Raw genomic sequence first — 24,953 nt, 5'->3', positions numbered from 1 at the left:
ACATAATTTAGCCACGTAGCTTAAATGCTAATTTGATTCACTCAAGGTGTTTTCTCTTCTTGTGCATATCAATATTATGTGTACTTGCCTCATTCATTATGATTATTTTTCTGTTTGTGTAACTTTGTTTACAAATTTGTATCTTTGGATTGTATTACAGTTTCACATTTGTGACATCTTCAGTAAAGATCAGTGACAACGCCACAGTCTGGTCTATGAGTCTTTTTCTGGGGAGTCTCGATTGTTTGGGCTAGCTGGATAACCACTTCAGCACAAGAGGGAGGCCAGCATAACTGTAGTGGCAGAGCTCTTCAATACAATCTTTTCTGTTTCATTTCATGTGTGTGTTTGTAAAAAAAAACAGCTTAAGAACAGTGATCATTCAGTGTACATGAGCAATCACAATGTACTTATTCAGAGAATAAATTAAAAATTTAAAAAACTAAGAAAAAGGAAGATGTAATTGTTCAGGTTGTAATATATATGTATGTATGTATTTTCAATAACAATGCTACAGGAAGAGTCATGGGTTTTATTTTCATCAAATAATTTATTTATTTCCCAAGAATAGTAAATATCTTTTTATTTCTCTGTTTCAAACTGAACAGCAGGTAAACCAGAAGCTGGACTGAGAGCTGACAGCAGAGACATTCCTGTAGGGGACAGAGTGACTCTGAGCTGCTCTGTGACATCATCATCTGGTTGGAAATTCTTCTGGTACAGAGGAGAGAAAACCTCTGAACCTCTGACCAAACAAGATGCTGTTTTCATCTCTACTGAGAGAATCTGTGTCTCACAGGGAGGAGTCTACTGGTGCAGAGGAGGAAGAGGAGAGACACTTTACTACACAGACTACAGCCACTCAGTCAATGTTTACAAAACTGGTGAGTTTGGCATTAGTCATTGTAACAAAATCCAAACTATTTTGCATTTTTAATAATTAATTGATAAAAAAGCAAATTACAATGATTTTCAATGTAAATTTAATTTTTAATTATTTGGACATTTGTTCTTTTATTCCCACTGAAAATTCTTGACCATGAACTTTTGCTAACTATGGAAGAATTATCCTATCTTTATTCAAGAGCGTAGATTTTCAGTTTGAGAGCATAATTTGTCTTTCTCGTGCTCAGATTTGTTCTCCTCATGCTCACATTTTGCGCTCGCACTCAGATTTCTGCTGCTTTCTTTCAAAATGTGTGCGTGCACTTTAAAATCACATGCTTGTGCTCACATTTCTTCTTCTTGGACACAAACATTTCGCTCGCACTCAAATATGTCCTGTGCGCACTCAAATCTAAAGTCTACGCGCTCAGATCTCAACTCTGCGCTCTCAAAACTTTTGTGCTCGCACCCAGAACACGCACGTCCTCTCAGGTTGAGGTGTCTGCTCAGACTGAACGTGGTCCCGCCCTGCGCTTAAAGTAGTGTGTTTCACCAGCCAATAGGGAGACAGCTAGATTGTGGCCCGTCTTAGGTGCGTTCCCTCGGCTTTTTGAGCGCTCCGTTGGGGCGGGTATATGGTCTGTTTGTAAAACTGCTTCTCTCTTAAAATACACCAATTTACCATATTAGCCAGCTATTTGAATCGTCACCTATTTAAAACGCAGCATATTTATGTAGAATTAATCTTGAGTAGTCCTAAAAAGAGTTATGGTAGTTTAGATTTTTTTTTCTATTATTATATATATATATATATATATATATATATATATATATATATATATATATATATATATATATATATATATATATATATATATATATATATATATATATACATTTTGTTTTTTTCATCTGTACAGTGATGTCACGATAGTCCAGTGGAGAAGTATGCTACCAACTGTTGCATTTTAAACCATGGGACGCCGGTTCGCATCCCGTCCACCGCACTCTTGCTGCATGTCTTATTATGATTTAAAATTTTAATTGATAAATTAATGTAACAGTAATACAATCCGTGTAACCAGCTGATTCTCTTATTGCAACGTGTATCACCGTCCTATTTACGCAGTCAAAGCCAGGGGGCGCATAATTAGGCTAATGTTGGTAATACTTTCACTTTCACAAGAAGAAGACTTTGAGCCGGATTCGGAGCGCGGCAGCGAATGAATGGGAGACGAGATGTATGGCCAAAGACCTCAAGTAAGTTCATTGCTAAATGTTGCTACAACTCAAAACATTTGTACTTATCAACATATATAGCGGGCCTTTGTCGGCACTAGGGATAGAAACTCATTATGAATGAAGTGACGTCAGCGGGGATTCCCTTCAGCTCGCGCATCATTATGTGTGCCTACCTACCTCTGGTACGATCATACGTTGCCAATTATTGTACTTTCGTTGTACATGTTACAATGAAGGCCCGCTATATATGTTGATAAGTACGAGTGTCAAAATGATTACTGTACTGTTATTGAAACTACTGTATATGATCGATGTGTTTTGAGTTGTAGCAACATTTAGCAATGAACTTACTTGAGGTCTTTGGCCATCCATCTGTCTCCCATTCATTCGCTCCGAATCCTGCTCAAAGTCTTCTTCTTGTGAAAGTGAAAGTATTACCAACATTAGCCTAATTATGCGCCCCCTGGCTTTGACCGTGTAAATAGGACGGTGATACACGTTGCAATAAGAGAATCAGCTGGTTACACGGATTGTATTACTGTTACATTAATTTATCAATTAAAATTTTAAATCATAATAAGACATGCAGCAAGAGTGCGGTGGACGGGATGCGAACCGGCGTCCCATGGTTTAAAATGCAACAGTTGGTAGCATAGTTCACCACTGGACTATTGTGACACCACTGTACAAATGAAAAAAAAACCCGATATATATATATATATATATATACATATCCATATATATATATATATATATATATATATATATATATATATATATATATATATAAATAATAATAGAAAAAAAAATCTAAACTACCATAACTCTTTTTAGGACTACTTAAGATTAATTCTACATAAATATGCTGCGTTTTAAATAGGTGACGATTCAAATAGCTGGCTAATATGGTAAATTGGTGTATTTTAAGAGAGAAGCAGTTTTATAAACAGACCATATACCCGCCCCAACGGAGCGCTCAAAAAGCCGAGGGAACGCACCTAAGACCGGCCCACAATCTAGCTGTCTCCCTATTGGCTGGTGAAACACACTAGTTTAAGCGCAGGGCGGGACCACGTTCAGTCTGAGCAGACACCTCAACCTGAGAGGACGTGCGTGTTCTGGGTGCGAGCACAAAAGTTTTGAGAGCGCAGAGTTGAGATCTGAGCGCGTAGACTTTAGATTTGAGCGAGCACAGGACATATTTGAGTGCGAGCAAAATGTTTGTGTCCAAGAAGAAGAAATGTGAGCACAAGCATGTGATTTTAAAGTGCACGCACACATTTTGAAAGAAAGCAGCAGAAATCTGAGTGCGAGCGCAAAATGTGAGCATGAGGAGAACAAATCTGAGCACGAGAAATACAAATTATGCTCTCAAACTGAAAATCTACGCTCTTGAATAAAGATAGGATAATTCTTCCATAGCTAACCAGGCTGTCACTCTGTTTTGTGTTGATTGTCACTGACGGCAAATTATGCTGGAAGGCAAAAGTAAATGTCATTGATGCCAAATAGCAGCATGTTTTCACTTTTTTTAGATTTTGCTTTTAATCCTGATGGTAAATATAAAGATGCTAACTTTTTACATTCAGAAACCACCTCACATGTCAATCTAGACACAAGAGTTACTAGAAGGAAGGAGCTGCTAGTATTAACACTGCTCTGCACTTTACTCGCCTTAGAGGAGTTTTACTAAAACAATTTGTACCATTATGTAATGTTAAAGCTGATGCTGCTTCTTCTTTTTTAAATATTCCTGCAGAACTGAACAACATGCATTTACTTAATAATCATAAGGATTATATATCAAAACACAACAATATTGAATGTTTTTAACTGGTTATTTTTATTTTGATGGACAGTTTCCTCCAAAGCCACCGTTAGCCGTCAACCCAACTGGCCTCAGATATTCACTGGAGAGAAGATCACTCTCAGATGTGAGATCCATGGAGGTGGAGACCTTCAGTGGACGTTTGATTGGAGAACATCCAGCTCAAACACACTTCCAGCACACAAAGAACACATCATTAGCCGTGCTACTGAGTCCCACAGTGGAGATTACAGATGTAGGGGCAGAAGGGACTATTCTGTCACACAGTGGAGTGACCTCATCACATTGACAGTAACAGGTAAGCTGTCCTGTCTGTCATCCATACAGAAAATATCAAGTTTTTTATTAAAAAATAAAAAAACCCACAGGAACTTTTTCACATGATATTCTGCAACACTTTGTGCTTTTTAATCTTAATAACTTCCTCCACAACGTTTACTGCTGAATGACAATGAGTCACAGAGAAGAGCAGAGAACTACACAGCTGTCTTGTCTGGAGAGAAAAATGCAGTTTGCATGTTGAATCCTGAATTGTGCTTCTGGAAAGTAGAGTAAACAGTAGAGATACTGACAAGAGACATGAAGAGAGAGAGAGGTGTGACAGCAACAGAGGTCCTTTGTTGGAATTAAATTAGCATGCCTTCAGTATTTATATATTAAATTAAATATTGATATTAATCACTTAGACCAAGCCTACATGTCAGTATTCAGGTATTTATTGGCTGTTGGGCCTGTACTCTTTAAATTGGCCTAAATCACAGTGATGATAGTTTCCTTATTTGAATCTTTGTTCTAAAACAGCACATAAACCAGAAGCTGGACTGAGAGCTGACAGCAGAGACATTCCTGTAGGGGGCAGAGTGACTCTGAGCTGCTCTGTGACATCACCATCTGGTTGGAAATTCTTCTGGTACAGAGGAGAGAAAACCTCTGAACCTCTGACCAAACAAGATGCTGTTTTCATCTCTACTGAGAGAATCAGTGTCTCACAGGGAGGAGTCTACTGGTGCAGAGGAGGAAGAGGAGAGACACTTTACTACACAGACTACAGCGATTCAGTCCTCATCAACAACAATGGTGAGTTTGGCATTAGTCATTGTAACAAAATCCAAACTATTTTGCATTTTTAATAATTGATTGATAAAAAAGCAAATTACAATGATTTTAAATGTAAATTTAATTTTTTAATTATCTGGACATTTGTTCTTTTATTCCCGCTGAAAATACTTGACCATGAACTGTTGCTAACCAGGCTGTCACTCTGTTTTGTGTTTATTGTCACTGATGGCAAATTATGCTGGAAGGCAAAAGTAAATGTCATTGATGCCAAATAGCAGCATGTTTTCACTTTTTTTAGATTTTACTTTTAATCCTGATGGTAAATATAAAGATGCTAACTTTTTACATTCAGAAACCACCTCACATGTCAATCTAGACACAAGAGTTACTAGAAGGAAGGAGCTGCTAGTATTAACACTGCTCTGCACTTTACTCGCCTTAGAGGAGTTTTACTAAAACAATTTGTACCATTATGTAATGTTAAAGCTGATGCTGCTTCTTCTTTTTCAAATATTCCTGCAGAACTGAACAACATGCATTTACTTAATAATCATAAGGATTATATATCAAAACACAACAATATTGAATGTTTTTAACTGGTTATTTTTATTTTGATGGACAGTTTCCTCCAAAGCCACCGTTAGCCGTCAACCCAACTGGCCTCAGATATTCACTGGAGAGAAGATCACTCTCAGATGTGAGATCCATGGAGGTGGAGACCTTCAGTGGACGTTTGATTGGAGAACATCCAGCTCAAACACACTTCCAGCACACAAAGAACACATCATTAGCAGTGCTACTGAGTCCCACAGTGGAGATTACAGATGTATGGGCAGACTGGGCTATTCCTTCACACAGTGGAGTGACCTCATCACATTGACAGTAACAGGTAAGCTGTCCTGTCTGTCATCCATACAGAAAATATCAAGTTTTTTATAAAAAAAAAAAAAAAACCCACAGGAACTTTTTCACATGATATTCTGCAACACTTTGTGCTTTTTAATCTTAATAACTTCCTCCACAACGTTTACTGTTGAATGACAATGAGTCACAGAGAAGAGCAGAGAACTACACAGCTGTCTTGTCTGGAGAGGAAAATGCAGTTTGCATGTTGAATCCTGAATTGTGCTTCTGGAAAGTTACAGTAGAGATTCAGACAAGAAACATGAAGAGAGAGAGAGGTGTGACAGCAACAGAGGTCCTTTGTTGGAATTAAATGAGCATGCCTTCAGTATTTATATATTAAATTAAATATTGATACTAATCACTTAGACCAAGCCTATGTGTCAGTATTCAGGTATTTATTGGCTGTTGGGCCTGTACTCTTTAAATTGGCCTAAATCACAGTGATGATAGTTTCCTTATTTGAATCTTTGTTCTAAAACAGCACATAAACCAAAGGCTGGACTGAGAGCTGACAGCAGAGACATTCCTGTAGGGGACAGAGTGACTCTGAGCTGCTCTGTGACATCATCATCTGGTTGGAAATTCTTCTGGTACAGAGGAGAGAAAACCTCTGAACCTCTGACCAAACAAGATGCTGTTTTCATCTCTACTGAGAGAATCAGTGTCTCACAGGGAGGAGTCTACTGGTGCAGAGGAGGAAGAGGAGAGACACTTTACTACACAGACTACAGCGACTCAGTCAATGTTTACAAAACTGGTGAGTTTGGCATTAGTCATTGTAACAAAATCCAAACTATTTTGCATTTTTAATAATTGATTGATAAAAAAGCAAATTACAATGATTTTAAATGTAAATTTAATTTTTTAATTATTTGGACATTTGTTCTTTTATTCCCACTGAAAATACTTGACCATGAACTGTTGCTAACCAGGCTGTCACTCTGTTTTGTGTTGATTGTCACTGACGGCAAATTATGCTGGAAGGCAAGTTTATTTGTATAGCACAATTCAACACAAGGTAATTCAAAGTGCTTTACATACACATTAAAAACAGCAAGACACAATTGAAAACAGTAAAAACAGTCAATTAAAACAGGGAAGATACAGCAGGATAAAAAAGGGATAAAATAATAAAAAGCACAAGTCAAACATTGTGTAGTTAAAAAGTAAGGGCAGTAGAGTAGAGCAGATAAGTGTTAAAGTTAAGAGTACGCTTCAGTAAACAATAGTGTTTTTAGTCCTGATTTAAAGGAGCTGACCGTTTGGGCAGACCTCAGATCTACTGGTAGTTTGTTCCACAGGTGAGGAGCAGAATAACTGAAAGCTGCCTCACCCCGCTTGGTTCTTGTTTTTGGGACACGCAACAAGCCAGTTCCAGATGACCTAAGGGGTCTGGATGCTTCATAGAGAGGGAGCAGATCAAGCATGTAATTTGGTAATTTGGACCATTCAGAGCTTTGTAGACCAGCAGTAAGATTTTAAAATCTATCCTCTGACTCACAGGAAGCCAGTGTAGTGATTTAAGGGCCGGTGTAATATGGTCCAGTTTGCTGGTGTTTGTGAGGACTCTGGCGGCAGCGTTCTGGATCAGCTGCAGCTGCCTGATTGATTTTTTGTTAAGACCTGTGAAGATGCCATTGCAGTAATCCAACCTACTAAAAATAAATGCATGGATAAGTTTTTCCATGTCTTGTTTGGACAGAAGACCCTTAATTCTAGCTATGTTTTTCAGGTGGTAATAGGCAGATTTAGTGATAAGCTTTAGATGGCTGTTGAAGTTCAGGTTTGAGTCAATAATTACACCAAGATTTCTGGCTTGATTTGCAGCTGTCAATGACATAGAGCCAAGGTGAGCGCTGATCTTATATCTTTCATTCTTAGGGCCGAAAATGATCACCTCTGTCTTCTCTGCATTTAGCTGGAGAAAGTTCTGGCACATCCACTCATTGATTTGATGAATACAGTTACTCAATGAGAGTAAGGGACTGTAGTCGTGTGAGGACACTGAAATGTAGAGTTGTGTGTCATCGGCATAAGTATGGTAGGAGATGTTGTGATGTTCCATAATCTGAGCTAGCGGTAGCATATAGATGTTGAATAGAAGCGGCCCGAGAATGGACCCTTGAGGAACCCCACATGTGATCTTAGTTCGCTCAGACTCATGGTTTCCAATTGACACAAAAAAGTCCCTATCTTGTAAGTAAGATTTGAACCATTGGAGCACAGTGCCAGTGAGCCCCACCCACTGTTCCAGTCTGCTGACTAGTATGTTATGATCAACTGTGTCAAATGCAGCACTGAGATCCAGTAAAACCAGGACAGAGGATTTGCCTGCATCAGTGTTCAGATTAATATCATTTAAGACTTTGATAAGTACAGTCTCAGTGCTGTGGTGTCGCCGAAATCCAGACTGAAATGTGTTAAAAAGATTATTTTGCATCATAAAAGCATGAATTTGCTCAAAAACAACCTTTTCAATGATTTCCCCCAGAAATGGCAGATTTGATATTGGCCTATAGTTACTAATTGTTGTGGAATCCAGATTAGATTTTTTTAGGAGGGGTTTTATTACTGCAGTTTTCAAAGTCTGTGGAAACTGTCCTGCTTGGAGAGAAGAATTTATTATCTGCAGTACATCCGGAGCTATGCAGTTGAAAACAGTTTTAAAAAAGTTTGAAGGCAGAATATCAAGGCAGCAGGTTGTGGGCTTTAATTTTGAAACCGTTTCCGTGAGTGTTGTGTAATCTAGGAGGCTAAAATGTCCTAGCTTGACGAAAGGATGGGAAGGCACCAGTGTTATCATTCCTGAGATGGAGCTGCACACTGCTTGTCTTATCTGTAATATTTTGTTTGTGAAGAAGGCTGCAAAGTCATTGCATGACTTGTTAGACAGCAGCTCAGAAGGGACTGATGCTGTGGGATTTGTCAGTCTGTCTACTACAGAAAAAAGTGTGCGGGCATTATTACTGTTTCTATTGATAATCTCTGAAAAATATGACTGCCTTGCATTCTTCAGTTCCTGATTATAGTTGCGAAGACCCTCTTTATAAATATCGTAATATACTTGGAGTTTGTTCTTTCGCCACCTGCGTTCAGCTTGTCTACATACTTTTTTCTGCACTTTAACCAGTTTGGCGTTTCTCCAGGGTGACTTTTTCCTCCCCGACAGAACTTTGGTCTTAATTGGGGCGATAGAGTCAATAACAGTCATAACATTGGAACTAAAACTGTTAACAAGGTCATCAACAAGAGCTGAGGGCAGGGTTGGTGATGGCGTAAAATCCTGGGTAAATAATGCACAAGTGTTTTCATTTATATAGCGCTTCCTGATTACCTCTGCTTCACCTTTTGTTGGATTGGCAAGGGTGGTCATTTGAAACAAAACACAGTAGTGATCAGAAAGAGCAACATCGTTCACCACAACCTCAGAGATATTAAGACCTTTGGTAATAATTAGATCTAATATGTGTCCTCTGTTATGTGTTGGATCTGTGACATGCTGAGAAAGCCCAAAGTTATCCAGAATATTTAAAAGTTCTTTAGCACACCCATCTTCAGGATTATCAACATGAATGTTAAAATCACCTACTAAAACAACAGTCAAAATCTATGCACACAACAGACAGTAGTTTGGCAAAGTCATCAAAAAACCTTGCATCATATTTGGGGGGTCTGTAGATGGTCAAATAGATTGCTCTATAGGGTGATTTTAACTGAATGGCAACATATTCAAAGGAGTCAAACTGACCATAAGACATGTTTTTGCATTGGAAGCTGTCCTTGAACAGGGTGGCAACTCCACCTCCTCTCTTATGTATTCTTGCTTCACTGAAGAAACTAAAATTTGGGGGGGGTTGACTCAATAAGAACTGCTGCACTATTATCCTGACTTAACCATGTTTCAGTTAAAAACATAAAATCAAGGTTGTGCTTGTGAATAAAATTATTGATTAAGAAAGATTTGCCAACTAGAGGTCTGATATTTAAAAGAGCTAAATGTAAATCCTTAACAGGAGACGCTGGTGAGTTTGGAGGATGACATGCTATACTCAGTAGATTGGCAGAGTTAATTGAACTCTTTTTATTTCTCACCAGTTTGATCCCTTTTCTGTTAGCTATTATCACAGGGATTGAGAAAGCTGACTGAACTCCATGGGGCCCTGACTGCTGCTGGAACAGAGCAATCTTGATATTGATATCAGAGTCTGGACCCGGCACATATCAGTCAGACTCACAGATAGGGTCATTCAGGGATTCCCAGGTATGGTGATTCAGAGGGGGTGGGGGAGGGCGGTGACTTTTGGTTGAGCGTTCTTTCCGAGGTGGTGGAGTGGGAGGGGCTGGATGTGGGAGGTTAAGGGGGGTAAATAAGGGATTTTGGCGAGGTGTTAGCTGGATTCCAATCTTGACAAGGCTCTTCATCCTGTCTGTGAAATCCAGAAGTGGGGAGTCCTGGCTGCATGGAGAGAGTTGGAGGCTGGGTGGGGTCTGAGGGGGTGAGGATTGGGGGCTGGGTGGAGTCTGGGGGGGTGAGGCTTGGGGGCTGGGTGGGATCTGGGGGGGTAAGGGTTGGGTGTCTCCTGCCGTGACTCGGTGAGACTCCCCTCGTTGGGCTGTTGGGGCTGGTGGAGACTCCATTTTTTGGGGAGAGGATGATGATGCTGGCGGCTCTCTCAGACTTTGCTGTCCTCCATGGTCAGTCCTTATCATAGCGCCCTCACCAGAGCGACGTCTTATCCGTTGTTTTGGAACGTCTTGCCTCATGTCCTTAACACAGGCTGCTTGTGTGTGACGCAAATGATAAAAAATGTTGGAGCTTAGCAACTGCACTCCTGCCTTGTTAAGGCGAAATCCATCTGCCTTAAAGAGGTGCCTGCGTCCCCAAAAGATGTTGAAATTGTCAATAAAGTTCATTGATTGAGCGGCACACATATCTTTGAGCCATCTGTTTAGCATCATCAGCCTGCTGAATCTCTCATCCCCTTGCCGAACTCCTGGTAGTGGTCCACTGAAAAACACCTCAGTATTTAAACATCGAACTTTGTTAATCAGATCAGTGAAGTCTTGCTTTAATACCTCTGATTGTTGCTTCACAACATCAAGGGCTCCTGTGTGTATGATGAGAGCATTAGCTGTTGGATGCTCAGCAGCAATGTTCAGGATCTTCTTTGAGATATCAGACACCAGATCGTTGGTAAAACAGAGTACTTTGGTGTTCTTGCTGCAAGAGCGTTTTATCTCATTCAAAGCTCCATCACCCACTATCAGAGTTTGGGGCCCAGTGGTTAGCTCTTTCTGTAGCCTTTTAGCATATGAAATAGCCTCATACCTTTCTCTGGAGCTGGAAGATGAGCCCACTTTCGGGGAGTCAGGATTTTCGGAGAGTGGAGCAAATCTGTTCTTCCGTAGAATTCCTGTGTCTTGGGGCAATTTGCTCTTCGTTTTTGTTGTAACCTTGGTCCATGGTTGCTTTCTCTTTGGTACTGGGGTTGAAGCGACATTCCTGTATGATGGTAGTGCAGGCCACTCGGTGTCATCGTAAGTCTCCAGGTGCTGGGCTGCCTGATAACCGTCTTCCCAAAACTGAGGGAGGTGATTTGTAGTGCTTTGGCTTTGCACCAAGAGAGTTCCAGGGAGGACTTGTTGGTTTATTGCCATTTACACCCAGCTCCTGCTGCGTCTTGGTGGTGCTAGTTAGCTTTCCGTTAGCCTGCTCCCTTTCACTGTTAAGGGAAATCGGCAGAGTAGTTTCATTCCCATTCTGTCCATTTACCTCCACATTCACTTCGAGCCGGTGAATTTTTGTTTCCAGTACTGCTATCTTCTGGAACAGTTTGTGGTAATCATCCATGGCAAAGGGAGGCATCTTGCTGCTGTAGTCTGCTGTAGTCTAGCAGCATGTAGCAGCATGTTTTGACTTTTTTTAGATTTTACTTTTAATCCTGATGGTAAATATAAAGATGCTAACTTTTTACATTCAGAAACCACCTCACATGTCAATCTAGACACAAGAGTTACTAGAAGGAAGGAGCTGCTAGTATTAACACTGCTCTGCACTTTACTCGCCTTAGAGGAGTTTTACTAAAACAATTTGTACCATTATGTAATGTTAAAGCTGATGCTGCTTCTTCTTTTTTAAATATTCCTGCAGAACTGAACAACATGCATTTACTTAATAACCATAAGGATTATATATCAAAACACAACAATATTGAATGTTTTTAACTGGTTATTTTTATTTTGATGGACAGTTTCCTCCAAAGCCACCGTTAGCCGTCAACCCAACTGGCCTCAGATATTCACTGGAGAGAAGATCACTCTCAGATGTGAGATCCATGGAGGTGGAGACCTTCAGTGGACGTTTGATTGGAGAACATCCAGCTCAAACACACTTCCAGCACACAAAGAACACATCATTAGCAGTGCTACTGAGTCCCACAGTGGAGATTACAGATGTAGGGGCAGAAGGGGCTATTCTGTCACACAGTGGAGTGACCTCATCACATTGACAGTAACAGGTAAGTTGTCCTGTCTGTCATCCATACAGAAAATATCAAGTTTTTTATTTTAAAAAAAAAAACCCCACAGGAACACATATTTATAACACATTTTCACATGATATTCTGCAACACTTTGTGCTTTTTAATCTTAATAACTTCCTCCACAACGTTTACTGCTGAATGACAATGAGTCACAGAGAAGAGCAGAGAACTACACAGCTGTCTTGTCTGGAGAGGAAAATGCAGTTTGCATGTTGAATCCTGAATTGTGCTTCTGGAAAGTTACAGTAGAGATTCAGACAAGAAACATGAAGAGAGAGAGAGGTGTGACAGCAACAGAGGTCCTTTGTTGGAATTAAATGAGCATGCCTTCAGTATTTATATATTAAATTAAATATTGATACTAGTCACTTAGACCAAGCCTATGTGTCAGTATTCAGGTATTTATTGGCTGTTGGGCCTGTACTCTTTAAATTGGCCTAAATCACAGTGATGATAGTTTCCTTATTTGAATCTTTGTTCTAAAACAGCACATAAACCAGAAGCTGGACTGAGAGCTGACAGCAGAGACATTCCTGTAGGGGGCAGAGTGACTCTGAGCTGCTCTGTGACATCATCATCTGGTTGGAAATTCTTCTGGTACAGAGGAGAGAAAACCTCTGAACCTCTGACCAAACAAGATGCTGTTTTCATCTCTACTGAGAGAATCTTCAGTGTCTCACAGGGAGGAGTCTACTGGTGCAGAGGAGGAAGAGGAGAGACACTTTACTACACAGACTACAGCCACTCAGTCCTCATCAACAACGATGGTGAGTTGGGTATTTATCTTTGAAACAGAATTAAAAGGCAACAGACGTGTTTTGATATAGATTTAATGTTTTGATATGTTTTTGTATCCCTACTGTAAATTCTTGCTCCTGAACAGTTGCAAACAGGGCTGTTGTGACTCTGCAGCCAAACTGGTCTGAAATATACAGAGGAGAGACGATCACTGTCAGATGTGACATCAAGGACGGAGGAGACACTGAGTGGGAGTATGAATGGAAAACAACGAGCCGAAACAAATCTTTAAATCAAAATGAACACCGTGTTAGATCTGCTTCTGAATCTGACAGTGGGACCTACAGCTGTAGGGGCAGAAGAGCTCAGCAGTCTGCAACAGACTGGAGTGATCCCATCAAACTGACCGTATCAGACAGTAAGTCACATCACTATTCTTTCAGAGTGAATATTATACAACTCCTTAGAGACTTGTTCTGCTTCATTTATATTTAAAACGTTTGTCAGCTGGGATCGGCTCCAGCCCCCCGAGACCCGAGTGCAGATAAGCAGTTAGGATAATGAATGAATGAATGAATGAATGAATGAATGAAGTTTGTGCAGGATGACTTTGATCCACTATTTTCCACCAGATAAACCTGAACCTGTCCTCACTGTGTCTCCATCATGGCTGAGTCCTGGAGACTCAGTGACTCTGAACTGCAGAGTTAAACATCCATCAGCAGGATGGAGGTTCTCCTGGTATAAGGCTGTTCCCAAACCATCAGACAACTCCTACAGCTATGAGCTGCTACCTGACAGCACCACTGGGACTGAACAGGATTCTTACATCGTTCATGGACAAACACACACAGCAGGATATGTGTGCAGAGCTGGAAGAGGAGATCCAGTTTATCACACTAATTACAGTCAACCTGAGGTTGTCTGGTCTGGAGGTGGGTTTGTTTCTGTCTGTCAATCAATCAATCAATCAATCAATCAATCAATCATAGACAGTGGTCATTAAATTAATACAGCAAATAATTAAAAATCAAGCAACAGATATGACAACAATGAGACAGACAACACAACCAATAAAAGTACAACAAGCAGAATAAAGTGTGACGATGTTCACATAAAGGGATCTTCCCCCAATTTAAAAAGTAGCAGGGTGAGAGCGGACCTGGGAGAGGTCAATGTTTAGATGCGAATGGCCTCCGGGATAAAAGTAGCCCTCCGCCTCTGAGTTTTGGACCGAAGTTATAACAGGCGCCTCCCTGAAGGAAGCCATGTGAAGGCCACGAATAAACAGTGTGTGGAGTCCTTTAAAATCCGGCTGGCAGTACGTTTTGTCTGCTGCTCACACACTGTGCTCAGAGATCGTAGCGGCTGGTAAATGATTTTAAAGCATGAGTTGACCACCCCTGCAGACGATTTCTGTTCTGGAGTGACAGATGTTGCTTCATCTTTTTTCATTTGAGAAACATACAGTATGTTGAAAACTAACTATCTGAACTGAGTTCCCCAAATGGAGGACATGAAATTGAATGATTTTTCCTCTTGCCCTAGCAGTAAGCCAGACTTTCTAGATTATATCTTTCTTTGTCATTTCACATACAGGCTGGGAATTTCCTTCTGTCCTAATTCATTTTCCATTTTTTTAATTCATCTGAATTAATTTAATTAATTCTGAATGCTGAAAAGTTACTCTTGCAAACTAAGCTTCTTTGAATACCTTTTTTTTGGATACTCATTTAATTATTCATACTTATTTGTACATATTTGTATGAAATGCAAAGTTGGAAGACACTTGTCTAGAGATCAGATTAGTGTACAGAGGGACAGGACTTTCAAATTCAGCTGCTAAAAACCCAAAGAAGTCAACAGGCCAAATAGACAAAGGAAACAAATAACCAGAGATTTAATAAAACTCAGAAAATTAGAAGAAAACACTGGGAACATTTTAGTTTTAGTTACTCACCTCCTGTATCTTTGAAAGATGGCAGGCAAAAGTAGAGACGGCAGTTGTGTACTTTACAGACAACAGCAGCTTCAGTCGTGTGGTTGTCTTTCATTAAAAATATGCTTTCACCTCGCCAAACCTGAAAACATTTAATGTTGGGATGATGCCATCTCCACTCTAAAATCTTTATTGTAGCCATCTCCTTTTCTTACTTTGTGTCCTGTGGGTGGGTGGGGGGATGTCTACCTATTTTTCATTATTATTATTATTATTTTTTATTATTATTTATCCTTTTTCTTATTTTTCAACACTCAATATTGTTGATATGTTTGGTTGTTAGTATTGCCATTGTTATTTATTTATTTATTTATTTTTTGTTTGTTATGCTACACTAGCATTTTATCTTCTTTGTTGTTGTTGTTGCTATTATTGCGCAATTGATGCTTGCCACACCTGCTTGTTTGTTTGTTTTAAACTAAATGGAGAAACCAATAAAACATTTATCACAAAAAAAATGCTCTAATGGTGGAAAGTTTTCAAGGTGGAAATCAGAATTTCACCTCAATACTGCAACTTGTATGTTTGCACCAATCATCAGCAAATAAAAAAAAGCAAAGGATCATTTACATTGTGGCATTTTTTAAAATTTAAATTCGGTCCTTAGTTTTGATATCTTTTTTATTTTTCAGATTTTGGTTCCTCAGCGTCTCTCACAGTGAGTCCTGACAGAGTGCAACACTTCACCTCTGACTCTGTGTCACTGAGCTGTGAGGGAAACTCTTCTGATTGGAGAGTGAAGAGGTTTACTGATCACAGATATGTGTCATATTGCTCCAGCTGGGGGACAATGACTGGATCCACATGCAACATACACAGTAACTTGTATCTTGATTCTGGTGTGTACTGGTGTGAGTCTGGATCAGGAGAGTTCAGCATCGCAGTCAACATCACTAAACAGAGTATGTTTTTATTATATTTCCTTTATAAACTATTTTTAACAATTAATTATATGTTTCAACATATATTTTTTCAGTTATGTTCTACATATCATACAGAGGCGCACAGCACACTGTGATTTTAATAGATTGTCCCATCACCCAGTAACTGAAGGTTACTCACATAAACCAGAATACTTTTTTATTGTCTGTAGATTTAACATTAGTAGGTTTAATATCATCAGTGTTAGTCCTGATTGTAACATTTAGCAGCACCTTTGGAGATGGAGATGGTCTTGAAATCAGAATTCCTCTGCACACTATGAATCAGTCAAGTCAAGAATCAGTCAACACTTTAAACTTCTTGGTATTTTGTTTATTAAATCAACTTGGAAATTATTGATTTTTTTCTGGATTTTTAAAAATATTTGATTTTTTTTTTTTTTTTTTTTTTTTTTACAGCAACCCCTGTCCTTAAATAATAACAAATAATTAATTAATTCCATTAATAAACAAATTAGGCTTTTAATTCAACTGTATCTTATAAGCGCTGCAATAAAAAATTTAAACATAATAAGTGTTATCAAGTCAACACTGAAACTGCACCAGCTGATCTCTGACTTTATTTTCTTTGACTGTTTTACAGGTGATAATATTATCCTGGTGAGCCCTGTCCATCCTGTGACTGAGGGAGATTCTGTCAGTCTGAGCTGCAGATTGAGAGGACGGGAATCTGTTTCCACTGTGTTTTTCTATCGAAATGAGGAACTCGTTCAGAACGACACCAGAAGGGAGCTAAATATCTCTGCAGTGTCAAAGTCTGATGAGGGCTTCTACAAGTGTGGACACTCAGGAGAAGAGTCAGCTCAGAGCTGGATGTCAGTTAAAGGTCAGTTTGCTGCAGTTTCTTTAAAGTAAACTGTATTTCTGTCTGAGGAAGAAATGTTTGATTAGTGTCAGATGATTTTAACTGTTGGATTCCTTCTGAGCTGAAGAATGTCTCCACCAGTGGCTGTGATAGTTGTGATTTACTGTGAATGGTTAATTTCACGTTTATATGTGCCAGGGCTGGACTGGCCATCTGGCAAACCGGGCAAATGCCCGGTGGGCTGGCAAGACTTTTGGGCCGAACGACTTGAAAAAACAAAAAAAACAAAAATCATTTTTTTTAATTTTTAATTCATTTTTTGGTTGACTGATTGCCCAATGGCCAATAAAACAGGTAGAGGGAGGGCCGAAGGCCAAGGCCCCCTCCTCCTTGGCCCCTTCTGCTGTCAATGAGCCAGTCATGTCACGGCCCGGCAGTCTCATTGGCCAATGGTCAATAAAAATCAGGTAGAGAGGGCCGAGAGCCCGCCTCCTTGGGCCCATCGGCTGTCAATCAATCAGTCAATCAATCAATCAATCAATCAATCAATCAATCAATCAATCAATCAGTCACGGCACAGCCAGAACATAAAAATGTAAAAGAAACGCATAGAAGTCGCGGAGAAATTAAGAGAAAAACAAACGACAAGCCCTTCAGGCAGATGCTGCAAAATGTGCTAAACTATCTGAAGTGTTTGGTGCTGCAGCAGCTGGAGCTGACTCAGCACGGCGCCGCCAGGTGATGATGGAGGAATTAACCTTTAGGGAGTTGGGAGAGTACGGAGCCCCCAGAAATGACATGGTAAAAAAAAAATTAAATTGTGGCCACAATATAGCTATAACGTGCGCACAAAATATTAATTTGTGGCCACGAAATACTAATTCGTGGGAACGAAATAAGTATAACGTGCGCCTGAAATACTAATTCGTGGGAACGAAATAAGTATAACGTGCGCACGAAATACTAATTAATAACATTAATATCATTCCTGGACAGCTGGGTACGCAAATCGAGCGCACCTTCTCTACTCTAGGAACTGCAATAGCCAGGTGATGTCCTTAAGGTGAGTGTCTTTTCTTATTCTGTTCAATATCTTGTTATCCCACATTTAGGCAATTTAATTAGGCCTATGTTTGATACTTTACAACGGGTAGCCTATCTGCTGACGTCTCACCCGACTTACAGACGTGTTATCCTCATACTGTTATTACACTTTGTTTTGAGAGTTTCAGCTTGAAATCAGCTAAACAGTGCCTTTCACTGATCATCTCCTTTGAAAGTAGCATCATGTGTGTCAGACTCTCAGCTGAGGGAACACACAGGCTATATGAGCCGCAGCGTTTAATGATGTCACCGAACGAAGCCGTGCAGTTACAGTAGCGCTTACTGTATGTATCGCGTTGCCGAGGGAACCTATAGCCTATCAGTGACCAGAATCTAGTTTGTTTTGCAGGTTGTTGTTGCTCTGACTGAACTACTGAAGGTGTCTGTAGTGTTCTCTGGACATTTGTCCTTCAATAAAATCACAGAAGATTAAAAGTTCACTATATTATTGATCAGTCTGACGCTTACCTGCATATGAAAGGTGCTATAATTCCTTTAAACCATTATGTAAACACTTTGATGATGTTTTTATGCTTGGTCCTGATTTGCTGAAGTCCGATATGACAGCTCATAGAAAACTGATTAGAAAATTGCTCAATCTATTATTACCACAGATAATATCTGATCAATAAAATCATTTCACTTTGATTTGCCAAAGACTAAAGTGATTTCATGGGACAGTGTCAGAGCTAAAGTCAGTTCTTCATTATAATGTTTGAATCAGCTGAGCAACAACAACCTACAAATCAATACAAACTAGATTCTGGTCACTGATAGGCTATAGGTTCCCTCGGCAACGCGATACATACAGTAAGCGCTACTGTAACTGCACGGCTTCGTTCGGTGACATCATTAAACGCTGCGGCTCATATAGCCTGTGTGTTCCCTCAGCTGACACACATGATGCTACTTTCAAAGGAGATGATCAGTGAAAGGCACTGTTTAGCTGATTTCAAGCTGAAACTCTCAAAACAAAGTGTAGTAACAGGATGAGGATAACACGTCTGTAAGTCGGGCGAGACGTCAGCAGATAGGCTACCCGTTGTAAAGTATCAAACATAGGCCTAATTAAATTGCCTAGATGCGGGATAACAAGATATTGAACAGAATAAGAAAAGACACTCACCTTAAGGACATCATGTAGGCTATTGCAGTTCCTAGAGTAGAGAAGGTGCGCTCAATTTGCGTACCCAGCTGTCCAGGAATGATATTAATATTATTAATTAGTATTTCGTGCACACATTATACCTACTTCGTGGCCACAAATTAGTATTTTGTGCGCACGTTATACTTATTTCGTTCCCACGAATTAGTATTTCGTGGCCACAATTTAGTATTTCGTGGCCACAAATTAATATTTCGTGCACACGTTATAGCTATATTGTGGCCACAATTTAATTATTTTTTTTACCATGTCATTTCTGGGGCTCCGTAGGAGAGAGAGGTGGAAAGATGGCAGCACCCGGCAACATGCGGTAAGAAGCAATACATATTTCTCTGCCTGGCTCAAATATCATCACTTTATTTTGTTAGCTTGCTAACTTTTTGAACACAGTGTAGATTGCTTGCTACATCATTAATGTATCGTGTATAGACGGTGTCTTGTTTACAAACAGTAACGGGTGCGCACGCAGCCAGGGGGCAAGAGCAGGAAGAGAGGGAAGTTTTTGCTGTCTCCACTATGTTTGGCACGTCTGAACTTTTAATGAAGTTTTACAGTTTTACAGTTTTACAGTAAACTCTTCCAGTACAAACATGGAATTTAACCTAATGACTTAATTGGTTGAAGTTCATTGACTGGCACAGCAACATGCTAGGCTAGCTGTTGTTGCCAGTTTAACATTCTAGTGCCTTGTTGTCATAATTTCATGTTGGTCAGTTCTGTTAGTGTTTGAAGCTGATTTGCTGTTGTCTGTGTTAGCTTGATCAGTTGTTGATAGATCTGGAGGTGATAAACAGACGAGCAGTTGGACTTGAAAATTATGATGTTAGTGTGACAGTGTTAAAATTGCTAAGAGGACATTTCTGTATCTGCAGGGTAATTTTGCCCACCAAAAGGGATCTTTTTAGATATGTAAACATTTGTTTCTTGAGCATTAGTAGAACACCATTTTAAAGTGAGCATGGAGTTTCCACTGTACTTTTACAGTACTGTGTGTTCTTTAATTTTTTCCCTGCAGGCCTATTATCCTGCTTTGTTGTGCTGCATGTTATTGCATTTATATTAAAATGTGAAACTTATCCATTCTGACTTCCTGTGTTTTGACACTCTAGGATGAGGGCCATCTTATGTAGCCTAAATGTAGAGTAGTGTGGAGTGATATAGTTCAGATATCTACATGTTCAGGAGAGCACTAAGATACTTGGTGAGTTATAAGTTGTGGTGGGCCGGTCGGGGCAAAAATGCCAGGGCTGATTTTTTGTCCCAGTCCAGCCCTGCTGTGTGATACAATAAGAATGGGGAGTTTTCTGTGTTTTTTTTATACATTTGGATTTGTAAATGTAAGTGTATTTGTTGTATTTTGGATGTTGTCTTTTATCTTTATCATATTTATTATCTTTGTTAAATAACTTTAATAAACTGCTATATTAGTTTATTGACAGTTATTATCTATTATAGGATCCAGTCCTGAAGGCTCTGAACTTCCTGTGGCATTGATTACTGGGCTGTTGTCTGGAATCACACTTGTTGTTATTATTATTCTGCTGGTTTTGTTTTGCTACAGAAGAACCAGAGGTGAGAACTTTTCCATCTATTATCAGATGATTTATGCTTTAATTATTCAAATAAACTGAAATATCCTGACTGCATGATATGGAACTGCAGCACAAAACCCAATAACAACAAATGTCTTTTTCTTCACAGGATCAAGCTCCACCAGGTTGGTACAGCATGAACATAACAGCAAATATACTGTATATATTATATACTAATTAAAACATTAAATGTATTTGCTTCATGTTGTAGGCCAATCCAGTCTGAGAGCACCAATCAGGGCTCTGCCACAAGTCACATGGTCGACCAGAATGAAGCTCAACGTAGTGAATACTCCTCTCTTCTCCACCGTAAGCACATATCCTGTTTATTATATATCAATATCGCCCTCTTAACTTCTTTTAATGTCTGATGATGATAATACATTTAAAATGGTTAACCTGACCTTGATTTTATTTCCACTGCTCTGTAGGTGATGCTTCTGTCTATGAAACAATCAAAGTCTCTGAAGACAATGAAAATGGTACAGTATACACATATTTAGTACCATATTATTCTGTAGTCATTTCATTTTACTTAAAATACTTGATAAAAATGTATTAAATATAAATGCGTCCTTGATTTTGAGGCAGTTGTTTAAGTAACTTTAATATAAACATGTTTGAGACAGAATCTACTTATTTTGATCACATTAAATATAATCTTTATCTGTATGTAATTCTAAATCAATTTAATTAATAATATTGCGTGCAATCTGTTGCCTCAATTTTATTGAGTAGCTATTGTTTATCTTTTTTTACAGTGTACAAGCATGGCCTATCAAATTCAACCAAAAACATTTAAAATATGAACTTTATTTTTGCTTGGATTTGCCAGTGCAAATGATTTACAACAAGATAATTAAATCAAAATCTGAATTAAGTCAAACAAGCTCATTCAGTAGTCATCTCTCCATAGACCAATCATACTCAAGGCAAGCCAACTAGATTTAAAATCTTAATATAAATACATATGACTTATTTAGGAAAAGCATTAAAAATGGGACTGCTGCATGATTTAAGGGGACTGATCACTGGTGATTTATGTTAAATGTATATATTTCAGATGCAGGTGAATCCCAGGATGCCACCTCAAGTCACATGGTCGACCAGAATGAAGCTCAACGTAGTGAGTACTCCTCTCTTCTCCACTGTAAGCAAATATCCTGCTTATTTAATATCAATATTCCCCACCTTAAGCACTTTTTTTTTAAATCTTATGATGTTTGATGATGATAATACATTCAAAATGGTAAACCTGACCTCGACTGTATTTTAACTGTTCTGTAGGTGATGCTTCTGTTTATGAAACAATCAAAGGCTCTGAAGACTATGAAAATGGTAAAGTATTTACACTGACAAGATTTATTTTTTAAAAGTCAGTGGACTGATAACGAGTGATTGATATAAAATGTTTATATTTCAGATGCAGGTGAATCCAAAGATGCCACCTCTTCTTCCATTGAACTAAAAAAGATTGGAAAGGAAAGTAAGTATTCAAAATACATACAATAATTTGATTAAATAATTAAATATCTGATACATCCTGTGTGCTTATTCAGGATTTGTGGGTGTAAATAGTTTCCAAGTTAAAGAGTAACTAAACCTCCAAACCATTTTTTGTTTGCTGAAAATCAATATTTATGGGTATTTAGTGTTGTTGTTGATTGATTCTTGACATTTTATTGCAAACTATTTGAATTCTGCATATTGTGTTATAAACATACAAAGTGACTGTCCCCTATTGGTTGAAATCCGGCTATTGTAATTGAATTTACCTTTTAGCTGATCTGGAGGAAGGTGACGTTTATTGAGACAGCTTCGTCACCAACAGCTCAGTTAGCACGTCAATGGATATTCACATTGGATGTTAGCATTGAGCTAACAGACTAGTTGCTGATTGTAACATAGCTAATTGAGAGTTATTTCAGTATCATGTTATGCTCTAAAGATTTAATTTGCTTATGTAACTTATAGGATGTAATTTAAATGCTTTGTGTGTGGAGGAGGACTTGTACTTGTGACATAGTGAGGACCAGGATATGTTTATAACATTGTGAGGACATATTTGGAAAGTGAGGACATTTTGGCACTCCTCACATCTTCAAAGGCCAGTTTGAGGGTTAAGACTTTGTTTTAAGGTTATTATCAGGTTTAGGTTAGGTTTAGGGTTGGGGTTGGCATTTAGTTGTGATGGTTAGGTGGTTAGAGTACGGGGCTGCAGGATGTATTATGTCAAGGGTGAAGGGTCCTCACAAAGACAGAAGTACAAGGAAGTGTGTGTGTCATTTTCCGAATTTCCAGAGTAGAGGCCCTTAAGTCAGAACACTGGGGTTTAGTTACTCTTTAAAATTAGCATTGAATAAGAATAAGATCTGGATCCAGTGTGCCTTCTGTTAGCTATTTACATATCATATCGGCCTGTAAAATAATATTACTAAAACAGATTTCAAATAGTCACCGACAGTCCTAGATTGGCATCAGTTCTCTCAGTATGTGAATGTGAATAAGACTTAATAGATGTATAATTAATAATCAAGATATTTTCCACAAAAAAAAGAAAATGTTTTAATGATGTTTTGTCTTGAAGTGACTAAAAAGCATTAATTCATTAATTATTTGCCCTTTATCTTGTTATACTAACAGGGAAGCAGCATTAACCAGAGAAGGGCGCTGTTTAGTCTGATGTGAAGACCTGAACTGCAAGTACAGAAACAAACAACAGTCATGTTTAAAGTTTGTCCTGAAATGTGATGAATCATTACACTGGAGGTAATTATGGGCCAGCTTGCAGTTCAGTTAAACTCAATTAGTCACCTTGGGTAGATATTTTAAACAGCCACTAGGTGTCACCAGAGCTACAATTTGTAATTTCTTACATATATGTTGGGCCTTTTGCCATTTGAGATTAAAAAAAAAATGTTTTCCATATGCAGTATGTGATTGTAATTGCATATTTTGTTTCATATGTTTCCTATATATGTTACTCTCACATATTCAGTTTTACATTTGTATATACTTTTTTTTTTCTTTAATCATGCTTTTGCAGATTATGAAATTGATTGTATATGGAAATTTGCTTTATATATATGTAGTTGTTGTATTTGGACATTTTTACTGCCAACTCAAATTATGGCTGTATATAAAGATGTGTTTTTTTTATTACACAGTACAATAAAAATACAACATCTATTTAGTTTTACAGAATATAGCAGCTATTTTGACAAAGAAAAGTTGATGACAGCATTTTAATAAAAATTATTGTTACATATTACAGTTTCACCTGTTGTCCAAATATCCAACAAACTCCATCCATTAAAAACTAGTCACATTATAGAAGTAAACAGAGTCTATATATTTTTCAGTCTTAAATTAGAACAATCATGAACTGTAAAATATGTTTAATAATATGCTATCAAACGTATTGTATCACTGCAGATGTACATGCTTTGCTCTGTCTTTACAAAATACATATACAGTATGTATATATATAGTATATGTTTTGGGGTTTTATATTGTTTTTATGTTTTTATTTAGAATTTTATCCATCAATAAACTTTTTTTTCACCAGTGAACTGTCAGATTTTAATTGTTTTTTTGTTAATTGGTTTGTAGATTATCCAGAGTAACTGAGACATTTGCTATTTAAAAGCGTGTGGCTGCTTCATTTATTAGAATTAATTTGTCTTTACTGCATTCAAGTAGAGGGAGAAATCTCAGAGACAGAACATGGTTTCTCTGTTTGTTCCAAAAAAATTAGAAAACTTCTTAAACCTACTTGTACAGGGGAAAAAATAAAAACTACATATTAAAAATTTGAGGTGTAAAAGAAGATGTAAAGAATATAAAATTATTATTCCTCAGGTATCACTTTTCTCAAAATGTGCTACATATTACAGCTTTCAAACTTATTTTTTATGCTACAGAGAACATACTCTAAACCTTATAAACCAGCGTTACTAAAGAGCGTGCATGAGGAAACTATTATCTCAATCTAAAGAGAAACCACATACACACTCATACAAGTGCACATGAGATTTCCCCTTCTCCATTTGTTTTATCTAATCCACTGCAGCATGGCGGTCTGCAAATAGCTCATCTAATTTCTGCCTTCACGAGGTTGAGTCAGGTTCTCACAAATCACACACAC

At 38.4% G+C, this 24,953-nt stretch overlaps 1 pseudogene; it reads left to right on the top strand.

Moving 5' to 3' along the window:
• Nucleotides 1–24,432, top strand: part of LOC131990160 (Fc receptor-like protein 5) — a 40,363-nt pseudogene extending 15,931 nt beyond the window's left edge.
• Nucleotides 24,433–24,953: the final 521 nt, after the last annotated feature.

The sequence above is a fragment of the Centropristis striata genome, chromosome 17 (genome assembly GCF_030273125.1).
Source record: "Centropristis striata isolate RG_2023a ecotype Rhode Island chromosome 17, C.striata_1.0, whole genome shotgun sequence".
In the NCBI taxonomy this organism is placed as follows: domain Eukaryota; kingdom Metazoa; phylum Chordata; class Actinopteri; order Perciformes; family Serranidae; genus Centropristis; species Centropristis striata.
This window is presented reverse-complemented; position numbering and strand designations above follow the sequence as displayed.